The sequence below is a fragment of the Emydura macquarii genome, unplaced genomic scaffold (genome assembly GCF_026122565.2).
Source record: "Emydura macquarii macquarii isolate MOO-44397 ecotype Brisbane River unplaced genomic scaffold, CSIRO-AGI_Emac_v2 contig_746, whole genome shotgun sequence".
Lineage (NCBI taxonomy): Eukaryota > Metazoa > Chordata > Testudines > Chelidae > Emydura > Emydura macquarii.
Genome location: NW_027130883.1, coordinates 1 through 16995, shown reverse-complemented (window position 1 = coordinate 16995; position 16995 = coordinate 1). Strand labels below are relative to the sequence as shown.

General features: G+C 47.9%; 1 pseudogene; it reads right to left on the bottom strand.

Annotated features, from left to right (window-relative positions):
- Positions 1-12998: 12998 nt before the first annotated feature.
- LOC137149452 (serine protease 1-like) lies at positions 12999-16989 on the bottom strand (annotated as a pseudogene).
- Between the last annotated feature and the right edge of the window lie 6 nt (positions 16990-16995).

The window sequence follows — 16995 nt, the reverse complement described above, 5'->3', positions numbered from 1 at the left end:
GCTACAGCGACAGATTGGCGCATTGGCGTATCCAATCCACCGCCCCGAGAGGCAGGAGCTGGGTGGACGGAGAATTCTGCCGTCTGAGGGGTGTGTTAGCCCCGCGCTGGAACTGAGCGGGTGTGTTGGGCTGGCAGCTCTGGAGGGAGCAGGGCCCTGAGACGGACACAGCCCCCAGGGCCAGGGGAGAGAGGCCAGCTCAGGTCAGCCTGATTGACAGGGCGGGCCGGCCAATGAGGGAGCCAGGAGCGCGGGGGGAGTCCCGTCCTCCGTGTGAGCTGGAGCTGCCTGAGCCTGGGCCTGCCTGGGCCGAGCTAAGGACAGAGCAGCCGGCGGCTGGAGGCCGGAGGAGAGTCCAGGGAGCTGAGCTGAGCTGAGCTGAGCCGGGCACAGCTGCACTGAGCCGAGCGGGGCAGGAGCTGGGGCTGGGGCCGGAGCCGGGTGCGGTGAGTGAGCGGCTGGGCAGAGCGAGGGGGACCCTGGGCAGGGCCCGGCGCAGGGAGACGCCCCCAGCCCAGAGGCCGCGCAGGCTGGACTCAGAGGGGGATGGTGGCCCCGACAGGGGGACTGAGGCTGGGCAGAAGGGCCCTGCCCCCTAGCGCCAGTGTCTGACTCTGCGTCCCTGCAGCACGGCCAGGCCTGGGCAGCGGCCTGCGCCCAGAGCAGAGTTAGCCCCCCGGGGTGGGACCCACTAGCCCCTGCCCTAAGGGACCATGGCAGGATTGGGGGTTGAGCCCAGGAATCTTGGGCCCAGCCTTGTCGGGGTTACGGGGACCCCACCACACAGGAGAGCGGGAGGGGAGCCCTTGAGGTCAGGTGGGCCTCTGGGTAGAGAGTGGGAGCAGGGACTCAGATCCTTTTGTTAAACAACTGCACCGGGGTCGTGTGAGAGCCAGGAAAGTTCCCCACAATAGCATTCCCCTGCTTACATATCGCCTAGTGCTGTCTACACCAGGGGTTAGGTGGGCTTCACTACATCGCTTGGGGCTGTGGATTTTTGGACGCAGCCCGGGTTCTGAGACCTCTGCCCACCCTCCGAGCGATGTAGCCGGGTGAATCTAACTTTTTAGCTCAGACCTAGTCTGTGCAGTGTGGGACTAAGAGTTTGATCTGCTTCGTTGATCAAAGAGAAAAGCCAGAGGTGGCTCGCTCTACATTGCTATGAAAGGCCCACGGTATGGCTATGGCTGTCTCACAGGTTTTTCAGGCAAGGTGTAATTGAACTGTGGAACTCACTGCCACAGAAAGCTGTTGAAACCAAAACCATCACAATATTCAAGAAGGGAGTGGAATAACCGGAATGATCACAGTTTGTGATTACAAGCAAATTAGGGGCTGGGACTATCAAACTTCCTCTTTCAGGGTTTGAATTTGTCTCTAATTATTAGAAAGCAGGGTGAGGATTAATGTGTTGTGGGGAGGGCAGATTATCTCCCTTCAGTCACTGCAGGGGGTCTCACATCTTCCACCGAGAGCTGTCAGTGATGAGATTCTAGACAAGATAGTGATATTGTGTTTTTTTAAAATAAGCATTGGATTCTCTTAATTTGTCTTCTGGTTTCAATCTGTTCATTAGATCCTTATCTGGACCTCATCACCATGGTATCTGGGCACCTCATGCTCTTTAATGCATTTATCCTTGCACACTCTGTTGCTCCCTTTGTTAGGGTTAGGAGACCAAATAGCAAGTGTGGAAAATCAGGGCAATTCTTTTTCAGGAGGAGTGGGGCATAGTTGGGTACATAGGACAATCTTGAGATGATCCTGATAATATCAAAACATCCAGTTACCCTAGTTAGGGTGGGGAAGGGGATGATTTTCCCATCCCATGAGGCTGTTCAAGATTTCAAAGTTTCCGTGTCCCCAAAATCTTGCAAAATGTTGCCACCTGAGAAAAGAAAACCAAAACCATTTTGATTTGGGTCGGTTGAAACATTTCATTAACAAAAAATTCTAACGTGTTCATTTTGTTTTCACCTTTTAAATTCACTTTTTAAAAAAATAGAAATTGAATCACATTTCAAAAGGATTTCGAACACATCAAGCCAGGAAGCTTTCAGAATGTTACAACTTCCCCTGCCCAAACATTTTTGGAGTTGGGAACGTCACTCAAACACATCCTGTCCTGTAAACAGTTTCAGTTTCGATGCCTTGGCATTTTAGGGCAGAAAAATTCCCATCCACTCTACCCATTGTACCAATAGGGAAACTGAGGCAGAGCACAAGTCTGAATGCTTTATTGAGGCTGTCACAGGTAGTTGGGCGTGGATCAGGAATTGAATCAAGGTCTCCTACACTCCTGGATGATGCACAGCACTGAAATGTCTCTTCTCTATGCTTTTAAGGGGAACGCAAGTCACATTTTCAAGCTTTCCTTTGGAATCACAAGGGCTGGCAGTTTCCCTCTTGTTTTGATTCAGGCCAGTCACAGGACTTCAGCCATTGGAGCTTGAAGCCCAGCACCAGCTATCAGGAGAGCTGGCAGCTCTGCCTCTTGGGAACATCTGCTGTACCCAGACGGGCTGGCGTGCTGCATATGGGAACTCCTCCGTGCTCCAGGCTGGTATGAGGGCCTGTAATGACAGGGCTACGCAGGTCTCTCTATGGGGCAGGAGCTGCTCTGAGTAACTGGCACATGTCTGGCTCCCCAGACAGGTGCTGTGCCAACCTAGTATTGACAGTGCTATGGGCTGCCAGAGGGAAGGGTTAGGTTGGTTCTGCGTCTGGATGGCACCTGGTGCTGGGACACCTGGATACTACTGTAATACACCTAATAACTGACAATGTACAGCACCTAGCACAAGTGGTTATGGTCCATGTCTGGGGCTCCTAGGTGCTACCGTAATACACATAATAAATAGTAATGTACAGTGCCTAGCACAAGACGTCCTGGCCCATGTCTGGGGCTTCTAGGTCCTCCCATAATACAGCCAATAAACAGTAATGTACAGCATCTAGCGCAGTGGGCTCCTGGCCCACTGCTGAGGCGCCTAGGTGCTATTGTAATACATCTAGTAAAATAATAACATACAGTGCCTCGCACAAATGGGGTCCGGTCCTGATCCATGACTGGTGCTCCGATGCGCTCCCATAATAGGAAATGCTGAGCACAGAGGGGTGGCCTACCCCCTGCCATTCAGAGGTTCTTAGGCATCTATTTCCATTCATGCACGTCAGCTATGAGCACTCCTGGCATTAGACACTTGAGTCATTTGTTCCCCATGGAACTGTTGACCAGTGGCTAGAGCTCTCACCTTGGATTTGGGGCCCACAGTTCAGTGCCCCCTCTACTTTCTGTGAAGAATGGATTTGGATGCGGGTTTCCTGTCTTCTAGGAGAGCCCCCTGCATCCTGACCAGCTTGCAAGATTCAACTCAGGCTCCCCACTCTCTGTAACCCATGGCACTAAGAAATGCAGCTCATAGAAACAAAGGCTAAGTTTATTATTAAAGAACAGAGATTCAAGCAATAGAGAGTAAAATCTCAGGAAGCAAAGGTCACAGCAGAAACCAAATCATAGCTCGGTTCTTGGAGCCAAAACCAGGGCCATATTATCCATTAGGCACAATAGGCACAGTGCCTAGGGCCTACGAAACTTTCAGGGCCTACGAAAAATTTTGTGAACTAAAATAAAATGTATACAAAAATTTGAAAAGCAAACGATAAAATCAAAATTCATATCTTCTTAAATTAAATATATTTATCTAAGGTACAAATTCCTATTATATTATTACATATATCCATTGTAAATTTAATTCTGTGACAAGATTTAAAATTTTCTAAGCTTTTAAGTAATATGGTTACAATATTAGCAAAAGGGAATGCATTAAATGCAGGTTTCAATTTTGAACAATTTTTATTTGACATTTTGCTCAGATATTGTAGCATTGTTGATAGAGCACTAAGATGATCCTTTGATTTTTCATGTGAATTTATTTTAGTAGTTGCATTTTTCCAGTCATCAAACCCTGTTTTAAATTGATTGCAAAATTCATTGGTACTGGCACTGAATAGTTTGCAAACATAATGGTACACTTTAACTGTTGAAGAAGAATAAATCAGCCAGTCTCTCTGTACTATTTCTCCATTTGTTAATCGCCTGGTAAAATATTATTTTCGTGCATATCTCATTTTTGTACCAAATTTGTCTGCCCTTTAATAGAAAATCGGAATCCAAATTTTGTGGAGGGATATTTTCTGCATAGTAATTTATGAAATCTGCTTTGATGTCCCATTCAGCTGGATCACTGCCATAGTTTATTTTGGAAGATAAATCTGATTTTTCATTAGATTTCTCTATTTCTGCTGTACTGGAACTACCATCTTCTCCTAAAACTATTACTTCTGGAGTCGCCTGGCATACTTCCACTTGTTTTTCCTTTAGTTCTTGTTCATTAACAACACTTTCTTTGACATCGGCATCATTTTGCATTATTTCTGCAATGGATAGATTGACAGAAGAACTGGAACCACTATTGCTTTCTCTATTTACAGTGACGAATTTGAGTAATGAGCCCTTCATCTTTTTTAATGTTTCTTCCTTTTCTTCTTTTTTCTTCCGTTTCTCAAATCCAGACTCATGTTTTCTCTTATATCCATCTGACATTTTTTAGCTAAGGATAAAAAATATCTTACAATATAATTGAATTCATTTTGATTTTAGAATAATTAAATGAAATAAATAAACTATTTATTAGTGTTACATATACTTATTTATTAATAGCTTAAAATCAAATTAGTTATTTCGGTCGGGGGCCTACAAAGGCAAGTGTGCCTAGGGCGTACGAAGGTCTTAAAACGGCCTTGGCCGAAACACAACTCACAAAACTTTCTCCTGCAGGATGGCTTGCCCCATGTCCTTTCTCCAGCGTTTGCAGCCAGGGTGGCTGAGATCCCCCTTTCATAAGATCACACCGGCTGGCAGCTTCTCTTCACAGGTGGAAGGATGCCAGGGTGTCTCTCTGCACCCCCAAATATACCACAAGAGAGTTTTGATGAAATAGGGTCCCGCTGTTTACCTCTTCTGGTTAATTTCCTTTTGAAGTCTCCACCCTCTCTTTGTTAGTATTTGACTTAGTGCACTGATAGGCTGCTATTGTACAACACACAGTACCCAGGGTACCCAGGGGGCTGTCAATCTCCCCTGCCCTAATCCACTAGAACCCACTCCCCTCCCAAGATCAGAGACAGAACCAAGGAGACTTGGCTCCCAACTCCCCTGCTGTAACCCACTACACCCAACTCCCCTCCCAGAGCTGGGGAGAGAACCCAGGAGTTTTGGCTCCCAACTCCCCTGCTCTAATCACTAGACCACAGTCCCCTCCTAGAACCAGCGATAGAACCCAGGAGTTCGGGTTCCCAGCCCCCCATTCTAACCCAGTAGACCCCACTCTCTGTCCAGAACCAGGGACAGAGAACCCAGGAGTCACTTGATGGGAGATCTCAACATTTTTGCTTTTCCTGCTAATTGGGACTGAAAACCGATGTCCATGTGTCAGCATTTCCTGACGAATGGAGATGCTGAGTCTGACTTGCGTGAGTTATTTCTCTGGGATGAAAAATGGTTGTTGGCCTTTCGCAAAACAACAGGCTAGGCATGGATATTGTGCTGGAAATGTTTGCCAATGGCTTGCAGAGGGTGAGTTATCAGGACATAGTGCCAGGAAGCCTTTTGCAATCACAGGGCGTGGGCATCATTCCCTTATCTCATCCTGGTTCCCCCAGCTATTTAAAAGACACTTCATGCTTCCTTTCGGCAGGTGTTTGTGAAGGACCCTGCGATGTCATAGATTTTAATGATCGCAAGGAAACTGTGATCCATCCATCCTACCCTCCTGCGTAGCCCAGACAGGAGAGTGTTCAACAGAGATTCCTGCCTCCAGACCAGATCTGGCTGTTGAGCTAGAGCATCCTTAACTCCACCTCTTGCTTGTGTGCCCTTAACTCCGCCCCTTCATGGCTTTAAAGCCCACATCTGGTGGGTGAGCTGGAGTGGAGCTTTGTGTGTGCCAGAGAGATGCCTTATCTCAATGCAAAGACTCTGAGGGATGGAGAATCTGCCCTGTCCCTGGGAGTCAGTTCCCCACCTTGAGGAAAATCTGCCCCTTATTTCCAGTCTGGATTTGTCTGGCTTCAGTTCCCAGCGTTGAGCTTTCACTCTGTCTCTCTCTGCTGGGTTATAGATCCTTCTGCTTTTAGTGGTCTTATTATTATAATTATATGTGTTTATAGGGGTTATATGTGTTTATGGCCTGTGAGGGGGTGAGTATGGGAGGGGTGCGTGTTTTACCTTGTGTTAACTAATGGGGCTTTCACTCAGAAAGATTGGGAACCACTGATCTAGGTTAACTTTGTCCTGCCTCAGCACAGGGGGCTGGACTTGATGCCATCTCGACCTCCCTTCCAGCCTGACTTTTCGATGATTCTTCATGGGAAAATTGACCAGAACAGCTCCTCCCATGTGGACACGCTTATTCCGGGATAAAAGTGCCTTTTCCAATGTAGCTTAATCTCCTTGGAAATAGAGCTGGGCAAAATACTCCATGTCTGACCTCTCTGTCCTCATCGTCAAAGGAAACCTGCACAATACCTTCAAAAGATGCAGCTGGGAGTTTAAATTCACAACTTTGCTAGACACAAAAATCATGGGCTCAGCCCTGGTCTACTCTGCACAGTTAGGTTGACATGAGGCAGCTTATGTTGACCGAACTGTCAGTGTCTACATTAAAATTTCACTCCCACCAACTTAACTTAACTGCCCGCTTCGCCGAATTAATAAGTCCACCTACGCGAGGCGTAGAGTGAAGGTTGATGGCGTTAGGTCGACACAGTGTCAGTATAGACATGGCATTGCTTACATCAGCCGTTACTGGCTTTCACAAGTGAGGACATGCACCACCCACACAAGGAGCAAAGCGCAAAAGTGATGTAATTACTGTAGTGGCTGTGTGCCGACGTAAATTAGGTCAACTGACTTTTGTAGGGTCGACATGGCCTCAGCAAAGACACTGGATTTCTGGCTCATTACAGCAATCTGTCACCCACTAACCCTCCTTTGTCCTATGACTGCAGTGGTGTTAACTGCCCACTTCCCCTGGAATGGTCTCTTGCACCACCTGTCAACTGCTTACACTACGCAGTCTGTTCCACCTCGTATTTAGCTGTGACGCTCTTAGGGCCTTTCTCAGACTTGAAGAAGAGCTCTGCCTAAACTTGAACGCTCATCTCTTTCATCAACAGAGGTTCGTCTCATAGAAGATATTACCTCACCCACTTTGTCTCTATAATTGTTAGAACTACAATCAGAATATATAGTAAAGCTTTCCATGATGAGTCTGCTGGACACAGCTAGTTAGAGGCAAGGCAGGCTACGTTTAAGGCCTCTTTTCTAGCCCAATGTCAGGGACCCAGGTCTTGAGCTCTAGCTCTGAGGGCCCTGTGGCACGAGTAGGTTCTAACCTGCCATGCAGGGACCTGCTGCCTACTAGCAGCATAGAAGCTGAACTCAGAGAGAGGGCCCCAGTCCTGGGAGCTGATTGGCAGAACACTGAGGGTCCTGATTGGTCCACAGCTTCTATTTAAATCCAGCACAGGAACAGGAAGTTGTCCAGGCAAGTGGGATCTAAGGTGCTCTGGACTGTTTGTCTTCCTCCTCCGGGTACCCTGACCTGGCTTGGTGTTGACCTGTGGATCTGCTCTCAAGTTTGTCTCCTGCCTCTGGTCTCCTGGTAACCTGACCCTGCCGGCCACCTGATGCCTGACTATCAGTTTGCGCTCTGATCTGCCTCAGACTCTGACCCCCCGGCATGTGACCCAGCCAGTTTTCCCAACTCCTGCTGTGACCGCTAGGGAAGACTGCCCACGGCCTCCTCGTGATGCCTCCTCCGCCGGTCGGGCAGGCCAGAGTGAGTCCTAAAAAGGGCTGCTCAGTTGCGGCTGCCTAGATGCGGGCCTGCCTCTGTCCACATGCAAAAATGACCATCTGACAGCCACCGCCCGCATGCCAGTTTGTGACTAGAAGCTTCCGGTCATTGCTGACCCGCTCCTGTTGCCGACATTGCCTTGGACGTGGCGATGAACATGGAAGACGCCTTTGTGTGATTTCTTTTAACTTGGAGACACCAGTGCTTGACAGGATGAGGCTCTTCTTCCAGTGACAAGGAAACCAAGACCACTGGAGACTGCCATCCTGCTTTGTCCACCTTCACAGCCATTGAGAGAAATTGTCTCTTCGTCCACCTGCTCTGCTGCTGAGGACTTATGGGAATCCCAAGCTCTTGTCTGACTAAAATAGACAAGGACCTCGTGGCAAGGATTCCAGCATTTCAAGACCCACCAAAGCTAACAGGGAAGGAGGAAAGAATGTGCCACAGCTCGACTCAATCCAGATCCACTCTTTCCACCGGGAACTGTCTGGCCAACTGTGGTAAGATCTGTGAATCCCAGACTGGTTTTATTAGCCACCAATGGACCTACTAGCCAGAACTTGCCGTCATTTCATGGAAGACGATCACGTGTCAATTTTGCTGAATTGTTTCGGTCAAAAAAAGAAACCTTAAAAAGAATTCCCAAAACATCAAAACATTTTGTTTCCAAAATTTCAGAACAAAGCATTTCCAGATTTTTCACTTCCAAATGTCTTTTTTTTCCAATAAATTTCCTTTTACTTTATTTATTTATTTATTTTAATTAAAACGTTAAAAAAATGCTCAACATCCACACGAAACGTTTAGTTTCAGGTCAAATGTTTTGTTTGACCCAAAATTGCGAGAGAAAAAAAAAAAAGCCATTATCTGCCCAATTCTTTCTTTGTCAATATTGATTATATTTTTGATGGGGAAGGGGAACCAAAATGATCATTTTGTTTTGATGTAAAAATGATTAATTTCAATAATGTTCAAATATTTTTTTCGACTTGATCAATTTTGTTTCTTCTAGATCTTTATGTGACATTAAAATATTAACTTTAATAATATTATATTTACAATGCTATCTATATAGTCGATTGAACCATAGACATAAAGGGCTGGTAGGGACCTCAAGGGTCATTTAACCATTTCCACATGTCCATGCAGGATTGATCCATCCACCCACTCATCCATCCCCCTACCTACCCATCCATCTGTATTCTGTGCCATCCATAACATCATAGATACGTAGGTATGGAAGGGACCTTGAAAGATCATCTAGTGAAGTCCATTGTCCCATGCTGAGGCAGCATTCAGTACATTTAGACCATCCCTGACGGACCTGTTCTTAAACACCTCCAACGATGAAGATTTCACCACTCTTCTCGATAATCTATTCCAAACTCTACTTAGAGTTAGAACATTTTTTCTAGGATCTTCGATTATATGTCATATTTTAATGTAATATCAAAGTCATAACTAAATGACTCTTACGCAAAGTAGATTGTCATGGGTTCAGAGGAAAACTCCTCTCCTGGATCAGTAACTCGTTAAAAGACAGGAAACAAAGAGTAGGAATAACTGGTCAGTTTTGAGAATGAAGAGAGGTAAATAATGGTGTCCCCCAGGGGTCTGTACTGGGACCAGCACTGTTCAACATATTTATAAATGATCTGGAAAAAGGGTAAACGGTGAAGTGGCAACATCTGCAGATGATACAAAACTACTCAAGCTAATTAAGTTCAAAGCAGACTGCGAAGAGTTACAAAGGGATCTCACAAAACTGGGTGACAGATGAAATTCAATGTTGATAAATGCAAAATAATGCACATTGGAAAAGAGAATTCCGACTATACATATAAAATGATGGGATCTAAATTAGCTGTTACCACTCAAGAAAGTTCTTGGAGTCATTGTGGATAGTTCTCTGAAAGCATTCACTCAATGTGCGGTGGCAGTCAAAAAAGCTAACAGAAATGTTGGGAACCGTAAGGAAAAGGATAGATAATAAGACAGAAAATATCATAAAGCCTCTATATAAATCCATGGTATGCTCACATTTTGAATATTGCATGCAGATCTGGTTGCCCCATCTCAAAAAAGATATATTGGAGTCAGAAAAGGTACAGAAAGGGCAACGAAAATGAGTAGGGGTATGGAAAAACTTCCATATCTGGACAGATTCATAAGATTTGGACTTTTCAGCATGGAAAAGAGACAACTAGTGGGGATATGATAGAAATCTATAAAATTATGACTGGTGTGGAGAAAGTACATAAGAAAGTGCTATTTTACTGCTTCTCAGAACACTAGAACTAGGGGTCACCAAACAAAATTAATAGGCATCAGGTTTAAAACAAACAAAAGGAAGTATTTGTTCACACAACTGTGATATAGCAAGGGCAGAGGGCAATGGGAGAGTGCTTCTATTTGTAATCCGGGGAGTGGGTGGGCTGTGTAGGCGGGGAGCACCTCCAAGCCCTCGTGGATTCCTGCTGTGGACAGACCTGTTTCCGGAGGCGAGGCTGTCGACTGACTAGCGCTACGGGGAGGCCATCCAGCTGCGGTGAATACATGGGGACGTCCGGACCTACCCGAGTGTGCGGATCGCCCTCACTGTGGGCGGACGGACCCACGAGATGGCGGTAGGGGTTGCACCCCACCTCCCTTACCCTGTTATCCTCATCTGGGACTGCACCCAGGTCCTGCACACGGCCACACAGGAGCCCCCCTGGGAGCAGATGGCCCTAGAGGGGGACCCACCCAAGAGTCCTGCTGAGAAAGGGGCGGAGTCACCCTGACAAAGTCCACGCCGCCGGCTCTGCATGCCCCGTGTCCCCTGAGAAGGTACCCCCTGACAGCTGGGGAGTGATGGAAGGGCCCCGGAGAGGCCTGAGTTGACTTTAGTTGGGACCAAAAGGAAGATCCCACCCTCCGCCAGGCTTCTGAGCAGCTGGCTTATGTGGATGGAGTGGCCACAGGTGTATCGGCCACGGGTGTATCAGGTGTTCCAGGACCCAGGATCCACGAGCCATGCTCTCAGCTCATGGTCCACCAAACCCATCGGTGGGCGGTGCTGTGAATGGCGCACGCCGAATGCAGGAAGTGGTCGAAGAGGAGGTCAAGATAATGCTCGACCTGGGGTTATTGAGAAGTCGCGAAGCGAACGGCACAGCCCCATCATGCTAGTCCCAAAGCCCGATGGGACCTGAAGATTCTGTATCGACTTTAGGAAGGTCAATGCAATCTCTACCTTCGATGTCTACCCCATGCCCCATGTCCTCGAATGGTTAGGGGAGGCCCGATACATCACCACCCTGGATTTAATGAAGGGGTACTGGCATTTCCTGTTGGCACCGGGTTCAAAGGAGAAGATGGCCTTGGCCACCCCAGAGGGCTATAGAAGTTCACCCGGATGCCCTTCAGCCTCCACAGGGCCCCCGCGACCTTCCAGCGACTCATGGACCGCCTGTTGCAGGAGCACACCAATTACACGGCGGCCTATCTGGATGATGTCATGATTTATAGCCAGCGCTGGGAGGACCACTTGTCTCGAGTGGCGTCCATCTTGTGGACCTTCCGAGACACCGGATTGACGGCGAACCCCCAGAAGTGCAAGATCGGGTTCCAGGAGACTACCTATCTGGGGTATGTGTTGGGGCGAGGGATGGTACAACCTTTGGTGGGAAACGTCCAAGCCATCCAGGACCAGCCGACACTGACTACAAAACGGCAGGTGAGGCAATTCCTGGGACCAGTCGGCTATTACCGCCGATTTATTCCCCACTTCGCCTTGATTGCGGCCCCTTTGATGGGGCTCCTGCTGAAAGACCAGCCACAAAGAGTCTGATGGACACCGGACTGCAACATAGCCTTCCAAACACTGAAAGACTGCTTATTTAGGGAGCCAGTCTTATACAGCCCTAACTTTGACCAGGACTTTGTGGTCCAGATTGACGCCTCCGCCGTGGGGCTCGGGGCGGTCCTCTCCCAGACCATCGAGGGAGAGGAACACCCAGTGCTATACATTAGTAGAAAGCTGTTCCCCCGGAGCAGAACTATTCCATGGTGGAGAAGGAGGCTTTAGCGGTTAAATGGGTGATGGAGGTCTTGCGCTATAATCTTCTGGGAACCACCTTCACGGTGGTAACGGACCATGCATCCCTCAAATGGCTGCAAGTCATGAAGGACACAAACGCCCGTCTCATGAGATGGTATCTCGCCCTCCAACTATTAGCTGATTCTCAGCCTGGCCAAGCCTTGCAATTCTACCCTGAGTCTACTGTGGGGATGTAAATAGCTACATGTAAATATAAACATCTAGGAACAAAGAATGAGGCTGGGGGACTCTATCCTGGGAAGCAGTGACTGTGAAAAAGATTTGGGAGTTGCAGTGGGTAACAGCTGACCATGAACTCCCAGTGCTTGTCTGCACTCCAGCTCCATCCCTGTAACTATGTTGCTGCGATGCCGCACAATAAAGTTTGAACTCCACGAGACTGACTTCAGAGCCGTTAAAGCCACTCAGCCACGCGTATCAATCCACGAGATCAGATCAAAGGCCTATGCACTGTTTATGACGTTTTAAAACCAGTCTCACAGTTTTTAAACTGGTCTCCCCGTCGTCAGGCTGATCGCACGCTTTTAAAAGCAGTCTTGTGGTTTTCAAGCTGATCCCACAATTCTAAATCAAGTCTCACAATTTTAAAGTTCAACGTCTTGATTTTTAAACCAATCTTGTGAACGTCTGGCTGCCTCATGGTTTTTAAGCCAATCTCCCCCATTTTAAGCCAATGTCATGATTTGTAAAGCAGCAGCCTTGTGAATTTCTTAAGATGATCTCATGATTTTTAAAGCAATCTCACAATCTTTGGGTTGATTCAGTCACACATTTTTAATCCAATCTCAGGATTGTGTCAGGCCTGACTTGTAACTGTTTGCTGCTTTGGACTGGTCACTGTCCCAAAATCACCTGGGCCAGCTCCCCTCACCCCATTCAGCACCCCCAGTGGCCGCAGGGAGGTGAGGGGAGGGATGGCTGGAGCATGTGTATGGTGGTTTATTGCGGCAGGCATGACACGCTGTGAGCTCTCAGTTCAATCCGGCGCACCTCTTCGCTATGGTGCACCTCACCCACTGGATAACTTTGCAGACGTTGGCGAAGACCCTGGGCTGTCCCTTCAAGGCACAGATGGACTCCCCCAGGAGACCACACCCTGCAGCTTTCCATTGCAGACCAGTGGGCCACCAGAGTCACCCTGTGGAGAAAACACAGCCATCAGCAAATGCCCCCCACACATGCATGCTAACACACACACACAGATCTGGGCCCATCGCCTCCAACAGGGGGCGACAGAGACACCCACACACACATACGCACACAGAGAGGGACAGAAAGGGTTTAAAGAGCAGCAATGGTTCAAGTGGTCACACCTGTGCTGGGGATCACACCCAGGAGGTGGCTGTACATGGAGGAAGCCCAGCAGTTCGGGCTTTAAGCGGATGGAGGGCAGATTGGCTGCTCTTCCATGAGGCATGAAGACCAGCTGGGGCCAGGGGCTGAGTGACATCTGCCCCTCAGCAGCATGCTGAGAAGGATTTGGGGGCAGTGGGGGATGATCAGAATACAAAGCGAGAGTATTGAGCGGGGTGAGCTCCGACACCCAGAAACTCAGTCACACCCGCAACTTCCCCGCTCTCCAGGAGACCTCCTTACCCGGCACGAGCTTATGCCGCCTTGTGGCACGCCAGCACACAGCATGTTGTCTGTGATTGTGCCTCCATAAGTTGTCTGGCACGTGGCCTGGCTGACGGTATAGATATTTGCGCACTGCAGGATGTCAGGTCGCTTCTCTGGGCAATGACAGAAAAACAAGTTCATGAGTAGGGTACAAGGTGCAAGAGACGTGAAAGATCCTCCACTGGTGTAAACTGGCATAGATCCACTAACTCCAATGGAGCCATGGCCGATTGACATCGGTTGGGATCTGGCCCTAGTGACTCTAATGGAGCTTCGGCTGATTGACACCAGCTGGGATGTGGTCCTGATTGATACAAGCTGGGATCTGGCCTTAGTGATTCCAGTGGAGCTATGGCCAACTGACACCAGCTGGGATCTGGCCCCATTCCTATTCTATAAAAGGAAACTTTTGATGATTCAACAGAGAAGCCAGAAAAAAACCCCAACCTCATTTCAGGTCAAACTAATTGTTTCGTTTAGATCCAGTATTTTACGTTCTAGTATAATATTTCGTTGTTATTTGAAGTGTGTTTGTAACATTTTAAAATTGTTTAAAAAGAAAAGGAAGGGTAATTACATAAGGAAATGTTCTGAACAGAAAAAAAAAATCAAGCCATTGTGACTCAGTGTTTTCAAAATGCAAAGTTTGGACTTTTTTCAGAACATTATTTCTGAAATGAACAATTTTGAGCAATCGCACGAATTGGTGGGACATTTGGTGATATTGAAGCTGCATTTTTCACCAAAAATTGTTTCAGTTGGAAGATTTCCCCCAGGAGAAGCCAAAGACCTTTGACAGCCTGTTAACGAGGTCTCCTTAAAGACCTTCAACTCCCATTCCCAAACTGAGCCCAGCCTCAGCTCCTCCTGTCTACACCAAGGCACATCATACTTTGGGGTGAAGTAATGGGTGCCCCATCCTGACACGCTGCATTGTCTTCCAGGAGCGGGACAACTGGTAGGCAGGCTGATTGTGTTCACGTAGCTGTTGAGTTGAGCGGGCTCATCCAACTCCAGAAGCATGAAATCGTTGTCATGAGGCTTGAGGTTATACTGAGGGTGTATAAAATAGTTGCGGATTCTTCGTATCTGCTCTGTGCCTTCGTTCACCTTTAGATTATAATCCCCCAGATCGCACCTGCAGTGAGCTACATGGAGAGAGGCCACAGGAAAAGATCAATAGATGGCTATTCAACTAGAGTTGGGCCAATCATAGAGTTTTCAGTGTTGAGGTAGCCTCCAAGACCTTGTCAACTTGGTTCCCCAAGAACTCCGTTCTGATCTCCGATCATCCAATCTTATTTCTTTCTTGGCCTCCGCTTAAACTCCATAAAGTTAATCAGACTTGCGTGTAAGGGATGGGTACGGGGCATACCCCAAATCCATACAATTATACAAGTATTGGTACCTTGTATACAAGTTTAACCCTCTTCTGATACATGCGTCCTCCATTTTACATTGTCTCATGCACTTTATGGTTGGTCCAGTTATTGTTCAGGCCCAGTTCATATACATCTCATGCATAGGCGCCTGGTATATAAGGCCAGGAATGCTTTGCCTTTTCTGGACAACCAGGCATGGTCCCATCCACACTCTGCCCCTTCGTGCTCTGTCCTGCTGGCATGGGCCTGGCAGCAGTGGCTCTGTCAACCCGTTGCCTTTCCGCTGAAGCAGGCGGGGGCTAGAATGCAGGTGGCTGCCCAGCCAGAGAGAGGGGGCATCGCAACGCCAGTGCAGGCCGGCCCTATCCAGCTCTCCAGGGCTGGGGCTGCTTAGCCTGCCCAGTGCTCAGGCCATCTGGCGCTCTGGTGCTGGGCTGGCCAGCCCAGGGCCATTGTGGGTTGGGGCAGGGGAGCGCTGGGGTGCAGGCTCTGGGGGTGCTTGGGTCGCTCAGCACTGGTGCTGGGGTGCTCCGCACACACCCCACCCGGGATCGGAGAGCCTGGCTGGTGGTCAGGCTGTCCAGGGCGGGGCTCTGATGGGAGAGGGTGGTGGATGGGGCTGGGCTTCAGGAAGAAGGGGCGGGGCCGGGGATAGCCTCCCCAGCTAGACCGGTGGTTCACGAGCCACCCTTGGTATCATGCTTTTTTCTCAAGCTACACGTACACAGCATATTTAGTTAGTTTTCTTCCTGTGTTTATTTGGTTTCCTCCTGTCTGCATAGCCTCCTTCCACACATTCTTAGCCACTGTTGCTGATATGATTTCTTGCTCCTGGTTTCACACAGGTGAAATGAAGAATTTGGTGAATTCACCATGAATTTGTGGGACATTTTTGTGTTATCAAAGCTGCCTTTTTCACCAAAAGTCATGAATTCCGTGTCCTTGGCTTTTGGGTAGGGTGACCAGATGTCCCAATAATATCAAGATCATCCCTATATTAGGGGCTTTGTCTTATATAAGCAACTATATCCCCCTTCCCCCCCACACCAAAAAAAAAAAAAAGAGTCCTGATTTTTCACACTTGCTACTTTTGGGACCCACTTAACATGGTTATTTTGACGTTTGCCTTATCCTGGATTCCTGTGGCCTGCTCAGACCTAGTTAAACTATGTGTGAGCACTGAGAATTTCAGAGAGTCAAATCTGGGTCAAAGATTTCAATTTTTCCAACAAATCAAACAGTCGGGGGCAAAAGCTTGTTTCAATTATTGTGTAACATTTCTGATAATAAACTTACAGGGAACTTTGAAAGAAAAAGTTGTCTCTAAAAAAACTGGGAACATTTTGAAAATGTTTGCCAGGAGACATTGCGATTATTTAAATGATTATTTATAGGTTTTAATTAGTTTTTCCAAATAGAAAAATAGACCAGATTCATCCTATCATTTTTCAAAGGAGAGTTAGGACAAATAGATCTTCAGGACCGGCGGTAATGATAGAGCTTTAAAAAGTCAGCCCAAATTGCTTTACATTTTTCGGGTGCGCCCACATTCTGCGGAACGCCAGTCATTCAATTGCTGCCAGATCAGCCCTATCGCTGAGCGAAGCATCAATGTTTGGTGGGAATTGACTTTTCCATTTTTACAGGATTCAGTTTTTAGCGACCAGAGCCGCGTGTGGAACCAGGTTGCCTTGTCCCCAGGCAACCTCCAGCTGTCAGGAAATATATCTGAGGATGAAATGTAAAGGAGAGGGGCCACTGGAGGCGAATGGGGCTAAGGGCTGGGGAAGGTGCAGCAGGAGGCTTGGGCATGGATGGGGGACACCAAGGGTTATCCCCATGCAGCACACTCTCTCCCTTCACCCTCCTTTGACTTACCCAATCTGTTTGGTGCAGGGTGGGCAGTGAGCACCCACTTCCGGTCTATCAGGCTCCCGCCACAGTAGTTTCGGCCGTTCCTGAGGAG